The following is a 9,185-nucleotide window of genomic DNA, read 5'->3' as shown; positions in this document are numbered from 1 at the left end:
TCTGTGATATGATTTTTTCTTTTTTTTTACCATAACCTTGGAACCCTAGCATCCCTTATCTAAGGAGAACTTTAGCCGGCGTTGTGAGCTTGTAGATCGGCTATTTTTGGCAAAGAGTTTTAGGCGTAGAGGGAAAAAATAGCAAACCAAGTAAACAAAAGAAAAGTTGAATCTGAAACACAATTTTATACAATAGAGAGGGGGTCCCTGCTTCAACTCTCTCTCAGCTAGGGGGTCCTTTTTATTTATTTATTTATTTAACCTTTATTTAACCAGTAAAAACACGTTGAGACACAGTCTCTTTTTCAAGTGGGAACTGGCCAAGATGCAGCGTTAAAATTACACAGTCTAAGCTTAACATACGATTACAAAAACAAACAACAAAATAGTCATCCAAGATACATCACAAATACATAAGATAAGTGATACACTTTACACAATAGAAATAGTCCTTGGCCTGAAAAGACCCCTGAAGTCGGGCATTAATGTTTATTTTAAGTGTCTGAGAAAGGTCAACATAATACCGAAAATCAAATCCCTTCATTTTCCTTGTACTACAATGTGAACATATACTTGACTAATAGACAGCTTGTGATTGTGAGGTGAAGAGCGGATGTCCTCTACACACAGCGCTCTCGCTTGGGGTGACGGCTGCAACGATAGTGCTATCTATTTTTAGTCAGCTCCTTCTTCTCGCCATCGTTGGGGCAGCGTGCGCGTGTGTTCATGCATGCGTGCGTGTGTGTATGTGTTCATGCATGTGTATTTGTGAGTCTTGTTCAGAGATCTTTTTCCTTTTTTACCCTTTTTTACATTATTATTATCGGGTTATTACTGTCGGGTGGAAACAGGATTCAAATTCAAAAATAGCAAAAGTAGTAGATCGACGCGTTTCTTGCTTGAGGATCTGCTACTTTTGATGCTTTTTGTGTGACGCTGTATTATGATCAAGTAGGGCGTTATAATAAAAAAAAAAACACAAAAGTCAAAATATGGAGATACAAGGTTTCTGCCCGACGGCGGCGTTGCGCAATAACATGACCTTGGAGCCGACATCAAGCAGAGGGAGACGGAGGCGAGTCAATGTGTGTCAAACCTCTGTGTCATGCATGACTGCTCAACTAGCTATAGTACCCCACTATAGTAACAAGAATCTTCTCCGGAGGATATTATTATAGACAATGATTAACTTACCCATGCAGTTGTACAGGGCAGGGCTTCTTAAGAGTAGGGGGGGGGGGGGGGGGGCACCAGAGGGTCCTGGCTGGCGACTGGAAAAGGAGCTGAAAATGAAATAAAAATAAAAATAAAATAAAATCAAGAAAACAATTTCTTTGTTGTTCGTGCTTAAATTCCCTATTTTGGATGTATTCATATTTGATATATTTTATATTTCCAAAAATCTAGGAATTTCTGGGATTGTTTTAAGACATTTAGATTTCACAATAAGGGGCCACATCCAGAGGCTATGGCTATTTGGGGGTCCTCAGCATGGTAATGTTTGGGAACCCCTGGTATAAGGCAGTGATGCTCAACCTTTTTCATTTCAAGGACCCCTAGTTTAATATGCATTTAGGACACAGACCCCAACAAAGACCAAATTGACGTTACTACATTACAGTAAGCTGGGTGCAGATCTTTTCTTTTCCTCCACCATTTGTACACCCTCAGAGTTACAGACCTGAAAGGGTTCATTTTTGGTTCCTACTGTAACAAACAATCATTTAGCTGGGGGACCTCCTGGAACCCACCTAAAGACCCCTATAGGGGTCCCCGGACCCCACTTTGAGAACCAACAGTATAGCTTACTCGCACAATCTGCGTCATTCATTTGGTGCGGCATCGAGCAAGTGTGAAGGTGGGTTTTAAAGGATGTTTCTTGTTTGTTTTTTAGTAGTAGTTGTTGTTGCTGTGTGTGTGTGTGTGTGTGTGTGTGTGTGTGTGTGTGTGTGTGTGTGTGTGTGTGTGTGTGTGTGTGTGTGTGTGTGTGTGTGTGTGTGTGTGTGTGTGTGTGTGTGTGTCTCCCTTCCGAGAGCCAAAGACAGGGAGGGACGAATTCCCAATCAATGCATCAATCATGCCGCTATATCACTTAGAATTACTGTCCGTGTGTCTGGGAGCAAACCCCTTGCATCGTAAACTACAATCCTGTGACTGGAGTTAACCACTTAAGACCCTCTATACTGTAGCTCCAACGAGCTCACGCGCCGTGAGCTTGTAGATCGACTATTTTCGCTGAATGTCACCCACCCCCCGGTATAGGGATGCTAGCTATAGGGCTCAAGTGGTTAATAAGGAGAAAAACGTCCCGGCTGGCATGCAAGCCACCTAGGCCAGTGGCTATTCTTCAGGATGACATTAATATAATAGCTATGGTGCCCAAAACAACTTTGTATTGATCCGCATAACCTTTTAAGCCAATCGATGCAGGCTGTGTGTGTGCGTGTGTGCGTGCGTGCGCGCGTGTGTGTGTGTGTGCTCTCTAACGCAGAATGCTTCGGCATAGAGCATGTTTTCAAGCCGGCTTTTAGTCGCAGCACTCCATGTTAAATAATATTATTTCACTCCATGGGAGTCGGGTTCTTGTTCGTTTCCCCCCCCAGACGCGTAATTAATTAGTCATCGAATTCAATTCCTCACAAATTTCATTTTTAATCATTTTAGGTGAAGGTGCTGGTGGGTGGATTGCTTTTGTCTACAGTTTAAAAGGTTCATAACGTCTCTCCCGTGAAAAGCGCGTACGTCCAAAACGGTTACTTTTCAGGAAACGGGCAAAAAAGCAGCCGTGTTCCAGTGGATCCAATGTAGGTATTTAGTCCCAAGCTCTTGTTAATGCTTGTCATTGGGTCAAACCCATAGACACACTTAACCACTTTCGCTCTCTGAATTGTTCTAACAGAGCGAAAATGGCAATTCTACAAGCTCACAACATGCCGTGCTTTGAGCTCATACAGTGGAAACCTCATTATGTCCTAAACTGTTACTTTTCAGGATTCAAATTCAAAAACAGCAAAAGTAGCAGATCGACAAACTTTTCATGCTTTTGTGTGACGCTGTAGTGTGATCAAGTAGGGCGTTCATTTACGAAAAACACAAAACGTTAGAATATGGCCATAAGAGGCCTCTGCCCGACAGCAATGATATTAATATACACAGTACACACACACACGCACACGCACACGCACACACACACACACACACACACACACACACACACACACACACACACACACACACACACACACACACGTATTTATAGGATATACATACACACACACACACACATATACCGTGTATATGAATATTCTGAATGCTGATTCATGTAATACTCTGTTGCTATTGCAGTGGGCTTTTTATGCTTCCCACGCTGACTCATGCTCACTGGTTTTCAATGGTCCCATTGCTTCCCGAACAGGCTGTTCATTGTGAATTTGTGACTCATCCTGACATGCACATTCTTGAGAGCCGTTCGCCGTTTGGCTGATCCTTGAGGCAGTTCATGAACAAAAGAGCTGAATGACCTGAATGATACTGGGAGCTGAGTATGCAGGTGAGTACCATATAAAAACAAATGAATGATACTGTGAGCTGTATGCAGCCGGGGAGTACCATATTTAAAAAAATATATACTGGGAGCTGTATGCAGGTGAGTAAAACAAATAAAAAGGCAATGCAGCACATGTTGAAATGAAGTCCTGGTGAAATATAGAAATCTGTGTCTTTATTTTGAAATTTCAGTCTGAAATGCCCTCGCAACCAATCAGAAGGCCCCGTCCCTTCAGGCTATGGAACGCTAGAATCTCACTCACTGCACATGTGTGCAGCAGAGGGCTAGTGTTGTTGTGTACCCTGTCGCTCACGCTGCTCAAAGGAGAGAGAGAGGGCCAGTGTGAAGCATGTTTGTTACGTTGCTTATTTCTAACCTAAAATGTTTTGAGTAACATATTTTAGTGTGCTGATTAAGTTTAAACTGAGTAATGCAGCGTCTTGACGTCATCTTGAATGAGATTAAAAACGGAGTAGCCCTGTGATTAAAATCAGGTGTGTTTGGAGGAACGTGCAGCTATGGGAATCACACAGTAATTAAGATTGGCCGTTTATGGACTTTTGATACAAGTGCACACAAAAAATGTAGTCCATATTATGCTCTAAAAGTGTGACAAACTTAAAAAAGGTAGGGTAAGTGATATCATTTGGTCAAAACAAAAAGTTTTTTTTGTCAAAATATTAAAGCTCTGTATTTAGAGAGTATTTGTTCAGTAACAGGGGTCTCCCTATCTCCCCACCTCTTTAATAAACAGAAAATACATTTTCAGGTGGGTTGCACATTTCAACCAATCGGGTGAGAGTAACCATTTATCAGCTTAAAATGTCCAATGTTCCGGTTCCAGTTTTGTCTGCTCACTTCTTTGTGTCATCACTTCCAATTTCACTTGTTTAATCTGTAGCCTCTTGACTGAGATCTCTCTCCTGATTGGATACACTTGGTATCCCAACCTGAAAATGCATATCATGTTTATGAAAGAGCTGGACACTCTATAGCGATGAGTACTATCAGAATATATAGTTATTTAACACTTATTTTAACAAAGGAATATCACTTACCCTACCTTTAAAGCTAAACTCTAGGACTTTTAATGAATGAAACATAACCTACTGTATATGGTAGAGTATGTTAGTACAACAGTGGTTCTCAAACGCTTTCATTTCAAAGACCCGCAAGGGTCCATTTGGTTCCATTTGTACTCTCTCACAAGTTACAGACCTGTAAGGGCCCATTTGGAACCCTCTCAAGGAACCCTGAGGGTCCCTGGACCCCACTTTGAGAACCACTGTAATACAATATAACTAGTTCACTTCTGCCTTCTCTTCCATTGAGAAATGTAGACCCCATGGTGTCGGGTAGGACACCTGTACAGTTTGACAATGTCAGTAAAAGTTATTTAAAGCAGGTGGCACACGGGGTTGGACACGTGTAGCCTATGTCTTTTGGTAACCATCAGAATAAGAATCATTTATTGGCCAGGCATGATCACATGGGAGACAGTATACAGCAGATGAGAGAAAAAAAAACTATAAAACAGTATACAGCAGATGAGAGAAAAAAACTATAAAATATAATAGAAAGGTATACAAAAAAGTCAGGCGGAAAAACTCATACTGTATGTCCGAAACTGTTACTTTTCAGGATAAAAAAAAAAATAGCAAAAGTTGCAGATCGACAAGCTCGAAACGAGGCGCTTGCAGATCTGTTACTTTTGAGTGACGCTGTAGTATGATCAAGTAGGGTATTAATTTACTTAAAAATATGGAGATAAGAGAATTCTGGTCAACAGCAACGATGTGCAAGTATAAAGGTGAAAATATCTCTGGGTGACTTTCTCGGGCAACACTCGGGGACCGTCTACCTCAAACTTTGCGTGTGTGCCGGCGATGACTTGGGGGTGTTCAGTGCCGAATGGGAAAGGCCAACGGTAAACGAACCCCCCCTCGCCCTAGAATATCTGTATCTGTCTGTGGGTCTGTGGAGGACGCTCCGAATCTCTGTGCGTTTGTGGTGGGTGGAGTCACCGGCTTCCCTGATTGGCCAACCCGACCACATCGGCTTCACAGATTGGACGAGATTTGCACCTTGTTTGTGCTTCTACGTGGTGGCGTGTACAATAGAATTCCATTGGTGAATGTACCGTGTACGTCATCAACACAACCTGAGTAAGCTGGTGCCTGTTTACAACCTCGGTAATGGGGTACCACACTCTACATATTAGATATTGCATACATATGTGGGCACTGCACTTGGTAGGTATATGTGGGAAAATAATCATATATATTATAAAATGTTTTACCACTGATGTATCAACAACCAAAACACTCCAGGCAGGGCCATGAAGCAGTGTGTGTTTTGAGTTCACGCTAAATCTCAAAACTCAGCTATCAACTATCCCTTTAAAACCAACTGTAACAATCACACACCCTCCCTGGCTAATCACATTACAGAGTGTTCTCTATCCGCTAAATCCCTCTCTGGCTGCAGTGCACAACCTCTGCTGTCTCCAGGGCTAACCACTTAAACCCCACATGGTTGAGTGGAGTCCCTCAGGGCTCTATGCTAGTGTATTTTCTGTTTCCCCGCTATTGTGGGGACAGCTTTCGCTGAAAATAGCCGATCGCGTTGGGAGCTGGTCGATCGGCTATTTTCCCCACAATACGATGCTGCATGGGGTTAAAGTGTTTAAGTTTACTGTACTTTTAAGGTTACTGTACTTTTTGGAGTTTCAGTTCTTTATTTGTATTTTTGGTTACTACATTTGAAAGGCAATATATATACATATGTCGTTACTTTTGAACTGTTTCAAATGTAGTGAATAGGCAATATATATATACATATATCGTTACTTTTGAACTGATTCAAATGTAGTGAAAATAGCAGATCTACAAGCTCACAACACCTTGTGCACTCTTTTTGATATTTTTTGACAATTTCTGGAAAATCTTGACATTTTGGAGGGAAAATGTATACTTCAATACAGCAGTGCATTGATATTAAATAAGAAAATGAAATTTGTACTTTTGGTCCATGGCACAAAACATTTTCAGCAGATGGGGGGGGGGGGGGCAAATACATATCAATTTGGGGGTCCTTGATAAGAAAAAGGTTTGAGAACTACTGTAACTGATCTACAGTATACTTTGCCTCGAGTACTGTTGGTTTGAGTAATTTGTCCAGCACCACTGCCTGCGGTGTCTGGAGGGTAAGTGTTGTGTGTGTGTGCTTCCACAGTTCAGGACGGAGCACAGCAACGCAGAACAGCGAGGAGGAGGAGGAGGAGGAGGAGGAGGAGGGTATTGAATCTCCTCCAGAGAAAATAAATAACGCCCTTGTCTGCAAGTGACCGGCGCTTCACTCCCCAGACTTTCAAGGCGTCTCGTGTTACTGTGGCCCCTTGACAGGAGTAGACAGGTTGTGTCTGAGAGAAATACCTTCCTTCTTCCACAGATGACATCATTTTTTTTGTGTAGCAGGGGGAACGAAAGCACACACAGACACACACATACGTACGCACACACAGTCACACACACACAGTCACAGAGTCACACACGGAGCCATTAAAAGGGGCGGCAGCCGCAAAAAGGCTTCATGATATTCAGTCGGGGGAACAAAAACAACTATTAAGGTCATGTTGTGATCTTTTTCCCCCCTCGCACAAATTTTGTTGTTGCGAATGATGTAATATAAGGGGAACATTTTGTCCTCTCTCTCTCTCTCTCTCTCTCTCTCCCTCTCTCTCTCTCTCAGCGTGTTTGTCCGTCTCTGACTAGAGGCCAAGGCCCTTCGATGGCTGACGTGTACTTTTACTATGTGATAGGCACTCTTCAATCTTCAGTTATTAGCATGTGAGAGAAGCATGGCAACATGGCCTTCAGCCCTTAGAGGGTGGCAATGCTTATAGACCATGTAGTTCTCAAACTTTTTCGTGCCAAGGACCCCGAAATTGATATGTATTTGGCCACGGACCCCCCCTTTGAAAATGATTTGTGCCAGGGACCCCCAGAAGAGAAAATGTATGTAAAAGAAAAATCATTTGTTTCCTAACTTTGAGTAAACAGTACGTAGAGTTCCTCATAAAGAGATTAATACATGGTATTAATCCTGTGGGGGGGGAATTCAGTTTCAGCTTCACCTAGCTGTTGACTGCTCAGGTGGTCATATCGAGCACTCAGGGGGGGAGCAGTTAAGGGTTCGAACGGGAATCGAACCTGGGACCTTTTGTTTCCCTGTGCAGCCTCTCTATCCATTCTGCTATGGTCGGCCCTTCATTCAACACATGCACACATATGCGCCACGTCTTGTGAGTTTGTAGATCTGCCATTTTCAAGCTCACAACGTGTCGATGTAGCTCGGCTATTTTTCCTATTTTAAAATGTTTTTCAAAATAGTACGTTTAGGCATAAGGGGTGAGGCGACGCGCAAGATAAATGTCTACTGCTCAACCCTAACCGCCCAACCTGAATCTGTCCCTAATCGTCCTAATCTTTTCTTTTCCTTTTTTTAATACCATAAATCAACCATTACTCAATGAGGACCAGGAAACCGCATTTTTCAAATTATACTATACTTGTGGGGACACAAGTATAGTGAATCAGGCACACACACGCACGCGCACACGCACGCGCGCACACGCACACGCGCACGCACGCACGCACGCACGCACGCACGCACACAGGCAGTCCTTTAGGGCCGAGTGTGTGTGCGAGAAGAAAGACGAATCGGGCCGAGGAAGAAGCCTTTAGGATATAAGTCTATTGTGCGGGCTTGAAATTAGCTCCCTCCACTCCCGCTCCCCATTGAGGGTGGTCTCTCCCCTGGGCGGATGGCGGATGACATTAAAGGGGGATTTGTCCATGAAGATCCGACTCCATTACCGGGAAGATAATACTACCAGTAGTAGACAGCCTTCACAGATCACACAAATGTAGTTGTCGCTCACACACAACTTGTTGCGTCATGATCCGACCTCGATATAAAAAAAAAAACGGTCTTAACGCATTTAATTCATTTGCACTGACTGACTGGGAGGGGGGAGAGCATGTGAACTATGTGTGTGAGATGCCCCAGGGGGTCCTTAAGGGGGGGGGGGGGGGGGTTCCAGGGGGTCCTCAGCAAAAGTAGTTCAATCATTTTAACCCATTTTTCCATTTATACGTTGGCTATTCAAAAATAGCCGATGTACAAACGCGCAGCGAAAATGTTTGGAAACTTTTGAATCATTTTGAATTTTCTTAACATAAATATTCTCTTCTGGGGGGGTCCCTGGCACAAAACATTTTCAGATGGGAGTTCGCAGCCAAATATATATACATTTGGGGGGTCCTTGACACGAAAAATGATTTGTGGAGCTCTGTGATTGTGGACGTCTTTGACGTTTTTGAAGTAGTTTGACAGGTGCATGGGTGTGTTTGTGGTGCAGTGTAGCTTGTAGACCAGGCCCATTGCACGTTGCTGTACTCTGTCCTCTACCCTGAGCCATCCCACCAGAAATACAATGTGTGTGTGTGTGTGTGTGTGTGTGTGTGTGTGTGTGTGTGTGTGTGTGTGTGTGTGTGTGTGTGTGTGTGTGTGTGTGTGTGTGTGTGTGTGTGTGTGTGTGTGTGTGTGTGTGTGTGTGTGTGTGTGTGTGTGCGCG

Source organism: Gymnoscopelus microlampas (assembly GCF_963454915.1).
Source record: "Gymnoscopelus microlampas genome assembly, chromosome: 13".
In the NCBI taxonomy this organism is placed as follows: domain Eukaryota; kingdom Metazoa; phylum Chordata; class Actinopteri; order Myctophiformes; family Myctophidae; genus Gymnoscopelus; species Gymnoscopelus microlampas.
The sequence above is the reverse complement of the archived record's forward strand: the minus strand, read 5'-3'. Positions refer to the sequence as shown.